This window comes from Amblyomma mixtum, chromosome 3 (assembly GCF_055824585.1).
Source record: "Amblyomma mixtum isolate Tamu chromosome 3, ASM5582458v1, whole genome shotgun sequence".
NCBI lineage: Eukaryota > Metazoa > Arthropoda > Arachnida > Ixodida > Ixodidae > Amblyomma > Amblyomma mixtum.
In genome coordinates, this window is record NC_143014.1 from 413,276,379 (window position 1) to 413,291,219 (window position 14,841).

Genomic DNA, 14,841 nt, shown 5'->3' on the forward strand with positions numbered 1-14,841 from the left:
TACGTTTCGCGATATGTGCAGCTGCAATACGATTCTCTACCTCGATTCCTTTCCTACACGATTACGTCCTGCTCGGCGGCTTCTCCCGACGAGTTGAAGCGCCGCGCAGGCAGGGCTTGTGACGAAGGACTGAATGAATTCGAGCGGAATTGGAACTCCAACCGAGCCATTGAGTTATCCCAGCTTAACTGGTAGTAGTCACTCGGACTAACGCTTATTGCTATTAAATTTCGTTGTATTACACTTATATGGGGGGGGGGGGGGGGGGCGCCTGCGCTAAAATGTATTGCGCAACCTTGTTAAGGCTTTAAGGAGTTGATGAATTTGGCCTCGCTTTCCAATCTGCTAGCTGACCTAATTGGCGTCCCAGCTGGCACAGCCTCTGCCCCAGTAAAGCAGTGGTCCCGCGTCTACCACCGGCCTAGGACGAGCGCTGCGTCAACTACGAATAGGTCAAGTTCAAGTTTATTCGCAAATGCCTACATTAAAGGTAAATACAGCAAAAAAAAATTACAGCACCAGGTCCCAAAGTATAGGACTGTCATGGGGAACTCTTACAACCAAGCGGGTGATGTAAAATTACAAAACAACGCGAGCAGCGCATAAAGTCGTTAGTATAAAATCAAAAATTGCAAGAGAGCCGCCGCGGTGGCTCAGTGGTTATGGTGCTCGGCTGCTGACCCGAAAGACGCGGGTTCGATCCCGGCCGCGGCGGTTGAATTCCTTTGGAGGAGAAATTCTAGAGGCCCGTGTACTGTGCGATGCCAGTGCACGTTAAAGAACCCCAGGTAGTCGAACTCATCCGAAGCCTTCCCCTGCTGCGTCCTTCATAGCCTGAGTCGCTTTGGGACGTTAAACCCCATAAAACCTAAATATTGCAAGAATGATACGTAAAAAAAAGATGAAATACTGTCAGTAATAAAGAAAATTGTGCATAGTGTACATTAGGCACATAATAAACGGGAAATAAAAAATGAAAACGAATACTCCGGTTTGAGCGTGTTTCCCCTATAAAAGTGGTGTATAGACTGTTTATAGACTTCTTGTAGACTCTATTGCCTTTCTACGGATACTTCCTTTTGTCCATTCATGGTCTATATACTGTCTATTGACAAAAGGATACTAAAAGTCTATGGCCATAATTCTATAGATTGTCTATAGACTGTGTATGAAGTTTATATTGGCTATAGATTAGACTAAAGGATTTGTCTATGGAAAGTCTATGAACAGTCTATAGACTGTGTGAAGAAATTTTCTTAAGCCATCACCACACAGCAAGTCTATTAAATGCATTTTGTGGGTCGAAGAAATGAGTGAACAGTGAATGATGGTTTAATTTTGCGAGGTAAAGCAATCCAAAAAAGATATACCCGCAAGTATCGTTGTAAATTTACCTTAACTAGTCCTGTCTTTCGTTAAAAGTAGATTATTACGTTCTTTAAGCATGCCGGGATCAGTATTGATAAGCTGATTGATAACATCATCATCATGAGCCTCATGATTAATTAACTTGTTCATAAAAATAGATTACCTGAGACTGAGTAATTGTTGAAGTAGATGCGTGATAGAGGTGTACAGTGTGATCGGAATGATCTGCACGACATGAGTTTTATGGCTTGATTCTGAAAGCACGGCGGTCAATCCATGTGCATGAAAGATGTATTACCCCAGAAAGAAAAACAGTATGTAAGGTGACTTTGGATGCAAGCATAATATAAAGATCGCATAATGTGTGGTTGAAAATTCGCGCGTGTTTTCACGATGGTGTAAATGCGGAATGAAAGTGCTTGTCCTGACAAACGCCCAGAAACTAGAAAGCCTCGGAGGTTTGCAAAACACGATTATTGAGCGTCAGGGACGGTAGGGTGTAAATTATAGTGAGAGGAGAACAAAATAACATGAATGTGGTTTGTGTAGAGTTTTCTTGTTTGAACTTACGCATGCCTGCAGTGTCTTAAAAACTATTAAATTTGTAATTGATAATTTTACAAAGTGCAAAGTAGAACTGCACCTGTGCTCTCAAAGCGACTGTCTACAACGCTGCTTCAATTCCTGATCCGTGATCTTTACCAAATTTTTTTTCTTACACCTGGCTAACGTCACCCCGTACAACCTGCAATGCAGACTGCTATTTTCGAGCGTTACTTTCAGCTTCCATAGTCAGATACAATTTAAGTCTGTAGTGAAGCTCCGCCCACATTCAGCATCGCCGCACAGTTCTCCATGACTAAAAAAATAGTCCATAGTTAAAACTTTTCTCGTTACCTAGACAAGAAGCCAACTACAATAAAAACATTATAGGGCCTAGAATTTTGATACCTGGCTTGTTTAATATAGTCAAACAAAAAAAAAAGCTGATATCGTTTATTGTTGTGATTGGACAATGGAGTAATACAGGATGCCGCGGACCATGGCCCAGTCTTAGCAACAGCTGTTTTTTTTCTTTTTTAAGCTGTATCGTACCAGAGCCATTGGCTCTGATTGCTGCTCAGATACATCATCACTAAGGGCTTCTAACAGCTTGCAATAGGGTCGTCCGTGAAGCCGGTTTGGTAGCAGAAGAAAACCGCTCACTTACCAACATACAAAGAGCTGATGAACACTCTCAAGTTTAGGTCACTTGTAAAAATAAATACCCCCTAAAGCAGAAGATTTGACAGCCGCGCCGTAGCTCAGTTGGCAGAGCACCGGACGCGTAATTCGGAGGTCGTGGGTTCGGTACCCACCGGCGGCATGGGGTTGTTTTTTCTTCTGCTTTTCTAATGCATTAGTTTTAAGCGATAACATATTCAGTAACATTCTTAATTGATCAACACTACAAAATAACTAAATAAATTAAAAATCGTTATATATATATATATATATATATATATATATATATATATATATATATCAAAAACGATTTCTTGGCAGCTGATTGATCAATATAAGGTAAAGTCACCAGAAATTGAAAAGCATAACGGGATTTAATTCACGACGTTTCGGCTGGAGGACCAGCCTTTTTCGAAGTTATATATATATATGTATATATATATATATATATATATATATATATATATATATATATATATATATATATATATATATATATATATATATATAGTGGTCATACCCGCCGCGGTGGCTCAGTGGTTATGGTGCTCGGCTGCTGACACGAAAGACGCGGGTTCGATCCCGGCTGCGACGGTTGAATTTCTATGGAGGCGAAATTCTAGAGGCCTGTGTACTGTGCGATATCAGTGCATGTTAAAGAACCCCAGGTGGTCGAAATTTCATGAGCCCTCCACTACGGCGTCTCTCATAGCCTGAGTCGCTTTGGGACGTTAAACCCCATAAACCAAACCACCAAACTTATAGTGGTCATAGCTGGGGTCATAGCAGAAAGCAGAGGGCACCAGCGAAAGGCTCTTTATTACTAACGTTTCGGCCCGGGTCCGGCCTTCATCACTCTAACGCCAGTGCCATCTTCTTTCTGCTAGATACCTCGGAAACCAACGTCTTTTCATTTCGGACACACACACACACACACAAATATATATATATATATATATATATATATATATATATATATATATATATATATATATATGCGAAATTGAGAAACGCTTCATTTAGGTAAACATTTATTGCGAGTCGACTCGCAAAAAATGTTTGCCTAAATGAAGCGTTTCTAAATTTAGCATTTTACCTCTAGCAACGAAGTACGTTTATCTTTTCGTGCTATGTACATATATATATATATATATATATATATATATATATATCCCTGGGAGTCCTCGTCGTGCCACTCCTGGCGCAGTGGTGCATCGGTCAAGTGATGCGCAACTACCCTTTTGATATATATATATATATATATATATAACATTGGATCTGAACATTGGAACCAAAGCGAAAACTCAATTGCTAGCGTGCCTAATTCGAATCTGGCCCAAATACGCAAATGGACCGTCATTTTTTTTTGTCTTACGCGCTATAAAACCGGCCAGAGATATCATACCAGCATGTCCGGCCGGGATGCATTGCTTCCTTTCCAGAATGAAGACCCTGTTTAATGCACTTCTTTCCGATTCAAATATTAACTTATTTTGAGTTTGTTAAATTGTTTTATGCAGGTATACCACCCGCGAACAAGTCAGTGTCCGGCGTATGCTATTTCTATCAGTCCCGTTGACCAAGAAAGAACACAGATGCCGCAGTTGGTCGCTTTCTCACAGTTATGATAATAATAAGAACCATTAAACCAGGCTAGTTTCATATTTCCAACAGCATTTTTCTCTTCTCTTTTATCAACCTGCCTTATTCGTCAAGGCTGCGGAAACGTTGCCGCCGGGCGGCAACACGGCTAATGGTATTGCACGTGCCCAGCTTCATCCTGAAAAACAGCTGTAAGTGCAGTTAATTAGTTACTTCACTGATGTGTTGCTTTCACGTCTCAAAAAAAGAAGCAACATTTTTTTCTCTTTTTTTTGCAAGAACAGCCACTCGTCATTTCACCGTTGGTATACATTTTCGTTCATGTCATGTTTAGCCCTAGCGCACTTAGCCGTCTACTGTGACTTTGGTGTAACTTCCATGATCGTCGCGGTCATCGTAAGACCCTCGAAATGCTCCGGCCACGAGGAGACCGTGTTCGTTCAACTTTTTACCTGCCCATTGTGCAGTTTCGAGCAAAACATCTTCCGACCTTGCTTGTTGCTTTTGTTACCGCTGTTGTGAAAGCATTTGTACAACAATGAAAACGAGCAGAGCATATCCAGCACGCAGGTCGTAGCATCAGCAGCGTTTTGGCGGCGCAATCAGTGCGGCTGACAGCAGCGGTCCACATATCGGCGTGCATACCGACCAGATGCAGCGTCGGCCGTCTCTCTTTGTTCAACGCCACAAGTGGCCTGCAGTTTTGCTCGCACTTCAAAGATGCACTTAAGTGCTCTACCAGCAGGCATGCGATTTTTTTTTTTCGTGCCTGCCAACAACAGCAGCTGCAGCCAGTTGAACATCGGCCAACACTCAAAAGTAGACATTGTCGGCTTGCACTTGCTATGAGCGTTAATCTCCGAAAATATGCATCGTTAGCAAAAGTTCGCTGCACTGCAAATGAAGCCGCGGTTGGTGTTGGAGGCCGGGTTTTAGTCTCATTGAGATTATGTCTATTGCTTGGTATGACCTGGTCCCGAAAACAGCCAACGATTTTGAACCTGTCACCCCTTTGTGTAGCGGTTCTCGGAGCTGTTCTCCGCTCAGTTCCGATGACGCGGGGTTCCTCTAATCGGCGAGGGTAGGTGCGCCTTGATGAACGTGCAACGCGAATGCGCATGCGCTGCTCCCGCTGCTCTGCGACTGTTGCTGTCCCGATGTCGGCTGGAACCCATCGCTATTTTACTGCGGGGTCGTCTATGCAACACTCCGGAAGGCTTTCTTCTGACCAAGGATAATGCACGTTGGCTGGCTGTAGACACACTAAAGTGCACAAACTGCATTACGTTCTTCATTTATCCTTTACTCTGTATTACAACATGGTACGAAGATTGCTATGAAGAGTTCCTCTGAAATGCGCGTATCGTGCTTTCGAAAATATGGAATTTATACGTAGCTGTGATCGGTACTGTATATATACAAAAAGAAAGTCGAAGATATCGATGACGTCTTGAGAGGAGAAAACTAACGCTGAATGCGTCCTTTAGGTTTAGCACAAAGGGTCGTTTACACATCTGCTTGAGGTCCCAATTCAGCTTGGTCGTTGCCTTGTTGTTTCTTAACGAGCATCAGTGGCACTAGTGCGGATGATTCGTTTTAACACAGCCCGTAGATTCACTGATTGATGGGATCTATGCAATAACCGTGTTTCAATTTACAGAGCAAGGTTTATCTTGCACAGTGGTAGCGTTATGCTGTTTATCGGTTTGAGTTCATAAAAAAAAAGAATCTGAAAATCGCAGCTCGCAAATGCAATAAACAAGTGTTGTCAAGAAAAATGCCACTCTGCGGAGAACAGAACGGCTGCGGTCGCGCACGGTGGGGAACCTGGAACACAAGGCCCGGCCAGGATGCTACCGTATCGTCACAGTCACAATTTCTAGTTTTTAATGCTTCCTGCAAAATTAACAATGTGCCACACCACACCACGTGTACACAGACTGTCACTCAATCAGCAAACGTTAGCAAAGGAAACCTACCGCCGTGTCTTTGCGTGTGAGGTGCTTATCTGCTTAGCACAAGACACGATACGCAACTTTTCCAAACTGATACTTTATTTTCAGGGACGTTAATAATGCAGCCAAAAAAGTTAGTGTAGATGGAGAAAAATAGGGAGAAAGGAACGCTCATGCTGCTTATTTTCCAGGCACATTAAAAACCACATGGATTTTCCACAATGGAGCAACTTACTCTTCTATACGGTTTCCACCTGGACGACGACCTTGCATAAATACTTGCAAACCATGCGAGTTCTGTAGGTTCAGGAAGACGTACGAAAGAGGCTGCCGCGACGGTGAGTCTTGACAAAGGCCGACTTCTGCTTTCGTTGCCTTGTACGTCTTTCAGGTGGCCATGCTACACACAGCACTTGCGTTCGCTTTACACACCTCTCTCTTCTACAACTCTCGCGTGTACTCTTTTAAAAAATTTCACATTAGATCCGCACGCAGTTGTGAGTGACGGCAGAATACAGGGACCACTAGTGCACGTTGGTACTTTTTCATACTGTATGACGTACTGTTCATTTACTGCGCGCTGCTTTCGAAATAGAGTGCGCTGTAGTAAACAGGACTCGAAAACGAGCGGCACAGTTGGCTGTTTCTCGGAGGAGCCGGAAAAACTTTTGAGAGGCAACGCTGTCGTACTGAACGCTCTGTGTGAAATTATGCACGCGTGAAAAAAGTTTTACCACACGACACCAGATGAGAAGACGGCCCATGCTAACAGCATTTCCTTGCTTCAAGAGTGGTTCTCTGTGGTGAAGAGACATGCTGTGTATATATCATTGCTTCTGAAACAGGGTTGTGATTTATTCCAAAACCATCTTTAGAGTCTGAATTCAGTGCGTGCAGTGCACAACACGTACCGCTTACAGTATGTTCAAAACGGGGCTCCGAAACTCCGAGCGATTAGTGTGTCCCAAATCAAAGGAGAACATCCAGTGTCGCGACTGACATTTATGCGCGGTATAGCAGGCGCCGAATATGCCTATGGCGTAGAGGTACAACATCCGCCTGCTGTACCGGAGGCACTTGAATCGGATCCTGGCACCGTCGTAATTACGCATCGATTTTGAAAAAACTACGTGTCGATGGAATGGAAAAAAAAAACTATAGGACCACTAAGGTCATATTTCTTTAACAATTACAAAGACACTACTGGATTTATTCCAAAACAATTGAGAACTTACTTTGTGCAAATTAATCTGTATCCTTCCATCTGTCATTAGTTCAGTTATTACCCAAATCTTTACGAGCTGTTTTCGTATTGCTGAACTGTATCTAGTACGTTTATTACTGTCAAACCTTTTGCTAGCTTATTTCTGTTGTGTTACACAGGTGTATGCGTTGAATTGACGTCTACTTCTGTATTGTTCAAGAATTGTTATTTCGTTTCTGTTTGCTGCTGCCATACAGTATTGGTTTCTTGGGCCTTTGTCAAGATGTTTGTGCAACTTTAAGCCCAGGCGACCATCCAGTTGCTCGAAAATAAAATTTGATTCGATTTGATTTGATTTGATTTGATATCATCAAAGTATATATAACCACATTAGACAAGCTCACTCGGTGTATGTCAAAAACGCACTTTTCCCATTAAAACAGGACTTGGTCATCATGGTGCACATGGCAACCACATCCATTACCAGTCTGCCAATCAAAAGAGCCCTCTGGCTGCGACGTCACTGACCAAGGTGGACGTCAGACCGGCGACGCAGCAGAGGGTGCTAAAAGTCGCTGGATACTCACAGTCCGCCGTTGAAAACTGAACCTGGAAAAACTTTTAAGCCAAGAGCCTTCTATATAGCGAGGTTAGCCTAGTTGTTCTCTGCGTTCTGAGCCGAACGAAAAGACGAAGACCCACCAAGAGACGGCACAAGCACTTAATGCCCGCTGCGGTGGCTCACTCTCTTTGGCGTTCGGTTGCTGATCGCACGGATGCGGGTTCGACCCGTTTCGACGGAGGGGAAACGCAAAAGGCGCCCGTGTGTTGTGCGGTGACAGCGCACGTTAGCGTACACCAGGCGGTCTAAATTAGTCCGGCGGAGCCCTGCACTATACGGCGTCCCTCATGGCCCATGTGTCGCTTCCGGACGTTAACCACCACGATCTGCAGTTTAAAAGCGCTAACTACCAACCGAATTTTCATTTAAAGACACGGGCTTTTATGAGCAGGAGCGCATGAAAGAAAACGCAGGCGCACATCAACGTTAATACTATCATTTGCCCCATGTGTTCTCTGAAGCTACCAGGCAGGGTTGCCAGGTCCTAAATTTTAAAAGTAGCCACAAAAAGCTGAAAAGTAGCCAAAAAAGTAGCCAACCAGCTGCCGAAGTGTCAAAAGTAGCCAAAAGTAGCGCCAAGGTTGCAGAAAAGCGTCACCAGAAGCATAAAGGGCGCAAGAAATACATAATTCTTGTAGGACGCAGGGTAATTTGTGAATGGGAATAACTCTGAATTACAAAAGCATCGCAAATCAAATGAAAGGAAATACATGAACACCAAGGGACAGAAACACGGAAACGAAGGGAAAGAGAGTGTGGGAAAAGTAATCAGAACAGTTTTTCTTCTTTTCAGAATTGGTGTTCCTAATTGGTGTTCCTAAAAATTGGTGTTCCTAAGCCACAGCCATGGCAATTTTAATTCCCAGATATATATATGTATATAGATATGGCATGCCTGGCAATGTTTTTTGCATGAAATGTCTTCACTGCTCCATAAACAAGGGTTTGATTTGATGCGCCTATTTCTTTTCCGTTTCTCTCCTGTGATCTTTTTTCAGCATTATATTGCAAAAATAGACTGATCGCCACATGCAGTTCCTATGTTCTAAAGGCATAGAAAGCGTAGCCTTGGTCAAATTTTTTCAGGTCACATGGCTTCCTTTTCAGCCGTATACTGGGGAACTCATGGCTCTCAGGATATCGCTGTACGATACGAAGAGACTTTGTCATCGCGTTTCAAAGCCTTTTGCTCTTCCCCGTTCCCCAGTAATCGGCTAAAAGGAAACCGTATTTGCCCTGAACAATTTTAACCAAGACTGTAATTATCAGCATCATCATGTGTGGCCGATCAACGCACTTTGAACCAGTATCCAACTGAGGAAACAAGGTATATCAGCTAAGTAGCAATTCACATCCTTATTTATCTGAAGCGCATTGAGTGCATTGAGTGTATGACTGAGTGAATGGAGATGGGACATTTCTTATTGCTGGTTCTAAGGAAACCTACATATCAGCATTGCATAGCGGAGGCGGAATCTCGCTTGGGAGAACACAGGAGCCAGTGAACACAGGAGCGAGAAGTATTTTGTCTAGGACATTATTACAGGCAAAATTTCAACAAAAATACTGGCACCGCGGAATAATGGTGTTCGCGTATGGCATTCTGACGCACTCAAGCAGAGATGTATGGATCATTGGCAGAAAAGGAATTACACCCCTAACTTCGATTTCAAAAGTAGCCAAAAAGTAGCCAAGTAGCCAAGTTCAAATTTTTGTCGCCAAGCGGTCCTAAAAGTAGCCAATTTGGCGCAAAGTAGCCAAACCTGGCAACCCTGCTACCAGGTGCTAACTGGACTGGCCTTGACAAGGCTAGGAGGACTGATGAGCCACATGCAGTGTTAAAGGGTGGGTATCTACTCTTTTATCGCTGCTTACTAGACAGAAGAGAACATTCTGAAAAGAATGCCCCTAGACACAAAATATATCGTTTTATCGCGTGCACTGAGTGTTATCTCCCAGAAACAATTGCAAGGCGCCGCCAGTGAAATTGTTCAACCCAAAATCGTCAACTGCAGTGCGGGAAAGGGCGAGGTGATTCGCTACGGATACTGCGACATTTACGTCCAACGATGTTTCCTACCGCAGTAACCGACTATTCCTTAAATTAGACCAAAAATTCTTCATATAAAGTTCTTTTCTCCGCTGCTGGAGGACAACTCTGGAAATTTGGAAAAAGTGAGACAATTTCGGTTCTTCAAATTTCCTCAAAACTCCGTACAAATTTCCTTTTCGCAAAATTTTACTCCCTGAATTTCCCGAAAAAGGGAAACTTCCCCCGAATGGAACATCAGTGCTTGGAAAATAGATATTTGACTCTACTCCCACTAAGCGCGCACTCTCACCACTCTCACTAAATCTCACTAAGCGTGCAGGCAGCGTGATTGATTGCGCGGTGTGGTATACCCGAACGAAGGAACCTACAAACGTTTCATGTGCTCGCTGTTTCGCTTCGCATAATGAGCACGGGTGCCTCCATGTTACCCTATTTGGAGCGTTGATAGGAAATACTGTCGTACCTACCCCGTTCTTTCGGCCTTTGTGGCCAGCATACGCCACCTGGTAAAGCGGCATTTGTTTTGATGTAGAGATGCATTCTTGGGGCATACACACCCCGCGCTTTCGGCGTCCGCGTCCCGCTAGTGACTCAGTTCGGGAGAGAAAGTGCGGTTCCGGAATTTGGTGGGCGCATGCGGCCTCCCCCATTCACTCGTTTTAATGCGAAAGCATTTATAGACTATGTCGGCAGGGTCGTGTCGACAAAATGTGTCCCCGAAACGCCTCCCCAGCAGTTGTGACGTTCTCAGCAGAGGTAGCATCAAACGAATGGTTGTGGATCGATAGAGGATGATGTGAGGATGCTGCGCCAAAAAAGAAGTATGTCGATAGGATGATTAGTTAATTATTTACCGCCAAAATTTTCGAGAAAAAAAAACCGTCGAAATAGCGCGGACGCCGATATAATGGGTGGACGGGAAAATAGTGGGAAAATAGGCAGAGGAACAAAAATAAAGTTTGAATGAATTTAAATGTATTTGATGATTTTTATTTAACCGAACAAAATGTTTATTTGACATAGCTTAATTAATTAATTATCAGCAAAAACCATTGGACGGTTGAATAGGCTGGACGGGGATATAGTAAGTGGACGGGAAAGCAACCACGGCGCGAAATTGAAAAACCAAAATGGCTGATTGAGATAAAAGAAGGTATAATCAGAGTAAATAAATCGATCTCTAATGAAAGCATGAGATATTTACACTAATTCAGTAGTTAAATTAGTTGACAAACAAAAAGAAAATGATAAAGAGAGGCGACGAGTGCCCAGGAGGCGTCAGTGCTTTCGCATACTGTCAGTGCGGGTCGCCGCAGTGATCTAATTTTTTTTTCTCTCCGCACTGTTTTCTTGCGCCTCCTCCATTCTTCCCTGTCATTCCTGGGTGCGCTTGCAACTAATACCGGCAACCGCTTCCTTTATCCCCGGTTCTTCATCCGATTTCAGTGGGATTCGAACCCACGACCTGCTGCTGGTGCTGAAATCGAAGAAAAAGAGAGAGGAGGAAAATGCACGGGCCTGTCGACCAGGAGCCTCGGACCAGGGCGAATATTTCTTTAACTGCGAAGTTTCTGACAACGCTCTTTAGCTGTCCTTTGTAGCCGTATGAATGCGCGCTTGGGTGGATGCCAATGCGTAATTACTCCCTTTTTACACATCTACTCCACCTTGAGGGATTCTCCTAAATATTTGACCAACCTTTCCGCAACACGTCGATTGATCCCGTGCTAAATGTCGTCAAACGGCATTTCTGCATCAGTAGCCGTCAGTGCAGTAAAAGCCTGCTGTTCTTTTTTTCTCTCTCCCTTGGAAATTGGCTCGTGTAGCCCGTTTTTGGCTGAACAACATGATTTGCTTCTTAAGTTCATCGTAGCATGTCGAAGACACGTTACTGCTCGGATGTAACGTTGTTGCAAAAATTCACATGCTTTGTCGTCGCGTCCATTATTATCTGAGTAGTTAAGAAATTGCTCGCTTCTGCTACCAGCGTAAGGAAACAAAATTTTTTAGGCTTTATTTACTTCATGGCGGATTATGCGATGTGTTGACGCGCCACGCTATGGACGACTGAAAACCGCTTGTGCACTTCCGTTTTGAAGAAACCAAGCATCAGCGGTTTGTGCTGGTTTAAAAAAAATCGGGAGGGGGGGGGGGGGCACTTTGACGATCTAAAGTGCCCGAGGCTAAAGCCTTTGCACGCAACTTTGGCTGCTGCTGTTGATGCATCTGTGAAGGCATCCGACTGCTGCAAGGCGTCTGGCGAGAGAGCAGTGCGGCACTGGCGCCGCCTCAGCGCATGCGCAGTAAGCCACCAACAAGACGACGGCCGTAGGCACACACGAGGCGGCCATGGAGCGACTTGGATTGGCTAGTCATGACCATGACAAACTAGTGAGGACTAACTAGTCATGATTGGTTAATGAAGAACTAGTCATGATTGGTTAATGACTAGCCAGTAATGAATAATTAGTTGATGACTGGTTAATGACTAGTCAGTCGTGACTAATTAGTTGATGACTAACTAGTCATGATTGGGTAATGACTAACTAGTAATGATTAACCCGCCATGACTAAATAGTCAAGACTGGTTAATGACTAGTTGGTGATGACTAATTAGTTGATGATTAACAGTCATTATTGGCTAATGGCTAACTAGTCATGACTAATCCGCCATGACTAACTAGTCATGACTGGTCAATGACTAGTTGGTCATTACTAATTGATTGATGATTAACAGTCAAGACTGGCTAATTACTAACTAGTCATGACTAATTAGTTGATGACTGGTTAATGATTAGTTAGTCATGACTTGTGACTAGTAAAGACTAGTTATGACTTTTACTTCAGATGTAACAGACGGACTGAGAGAGTCATGACCGCGAGTACGAGACATTAACGGCTTTCGCCTTAATACTGTTTTGCGGTTCTGATAGTGGGGTGCTTTTAAGTTACATACCAGAAGCTCAGCAGTTGGCCCCAACAGACAATGGCTCGTGGGGTGTTGTTATACCCCTCTAACCAGTCACAGTACGGACAACGTAGTCAAAATGTTTATGTTTGGCTGTATTAAATAAGTTAGATGCACCAAAATTCTTTCACTAATAACTTCGCATTGTCTTTATTTTGGCTCAGGTAGCAAGGAAAGCATTAACAACCCACTACTTGCCTTATCTCTCAGGAACAGTGTGGGGTGTTTAGTGATGAACACTGAGCGCGTACTCACTGGGGACGAAGGAGCCATCACAAAATGGCAGGCTAACTCGCCCTGTTCTAACAGGGCCAGTTAGCCCGTTCACATCTGTTCTAACACGTGTGTGGCGGACATGAATACGGGCAAAGCTTCGTGGAAGACTGAAGATGCATCTGACTATAGCGCATGCGTTAGATAGTTTAGCACAGTTCAGTCGGGGATCCTATAACACGAAGAGCTTTCCGCTCATGCCCGCAGATAGTGGAACATGCATAAATGGCGCTCAGGGACCTTCACATACTACGCGATAGCGTACACAGCTCGTTCGGTCGAAAAGCCGTCGCCGTAACTTAGTACAGACAGGAAGGACTCAGAAACGTGACGGAAATGTTTCCAGAAGTTTCAATACAAGAAGGAAATTGGTCGACATTGCGGTTCGAACCCAGGCCCTCTGCGTGCCAAGAGCGCACGCAACGCATATGTGCCACAAAGGGTCGCTGATTCAAGCGTGTTTGAGGGGCAGTAAGTTAACGCGTTATGGTGTGTATGACAGTAAAGTGTGCTGGGGATGTGTGGTGATGCTAGAGTGATTAAAAATAAAAAACGAAGGAAAAGGCGCTATCGCTTCTACTCTCAAGGCGAAGCTTAAGCGTCCTCCTAACACCTGACAACCAGCCAGGGCATTCGTCGCTCACCGTCGATCTGCCGCGTCGGTCAAGTATCGCTGTCCACTGCCCGCGTTCACAGACAAAAAAAAAAGGAGGGAAAAAGGAAACCGTGAGATGATGTTCGGTGCTCCCAAGGCCACAGCCAGTCTGCGTCCGGATGTCCTTACCATTGTCCCAGTCATAGCCGATGCAGGGCGCATGGAGAAGCAGCGTGGCTTCGCACGCCGGCGGCGCGGCGCCGTCCTGGGACCGGAAGGCGCCAACCTGCGGCGAAAGATGACCCGCTGGCAGGGCCAGCCTCGGTTCCAGACGCATGGGACAGCGTCGTCCTCGTATCATGTGACGGCACTTTTTTTTTCTTGCTTATCGATACGTCGCCGCTCACCCCCTTGCCGTCAGAGTACCATCGGGATGTGAATACGAATCACCCTCGTTCCACTGCCTTCTTGGTGCGCCGAAAGCTCGTGAATGAGAGCTGTGAGCAAAAAAAAAAGTAGTCTTTTTGTACGCCGGTTTCCTCCTCGCTTAAACCTCGGCGCGCTTGAGTACTGGAACTGCACATTCGCTGTTCGATGCCCAAAGATGCAATACATGCGCTTTTATTTTTTTTTTTCTTTGTGCCTCGTGCCACCCAACACGGTACACGTCCATTTCGTGCGCATAAAGGTGTCGCAAGATAATCAATTTAATGAACAAAGAAAAACTTTTTTGCTGATTTTTTGTGCATGCTTGTATGTGCGTGCGTGTGCGCGTGTTGTGTGTACATGTGTGTACGTGTTGTGTGTGTGCATGTGTGTGCGCGTGCGTGCGTGCGTGCGCGCGTGTATCTGCGTGTGTGTGTGTGCGTGTATGTGTGCGCGTGTATGTGTGCGCATGTGCGCGTGTATGTTTGTGTGCGTGTTGTGTGTGTGCATGTGTGTGTGTGCGTGCGTGTGCGCGTGTGTGTATCTGCGTG

General features: G+C 44.6%; 1 long non-coding RNA gene across 3 annotated transcripts in view; it reads right to left on the reverse strand.

Annotated features, from left to right (window-relative positions):
- The window catches only part of LOC149357686 (uncharacterized), a 195,433-nt gene extending 181,273 nt beyond the window's left edge, over positions 1–14,160 (reverse strand). For all 3 annotated transcript variants that reach the window (XR_016291865.1, XR_016291864.1, XR_016291863.1), the window contains exons 1-2: positions 14,054–14,160; positions 13,914–13,949 (exon numbers count right to left, since the gene is read on the reverse strand). This is a non-coding gene — a long non-coding RNA (uncharacterized LOC149357686). The remainder of the gene's footprint in view (positions 1–13,913; positions 13,950–14,053) is intronic.
- Between the last annotated feature and the right edge of the window lie 681 nt (positions 14,161–14,841).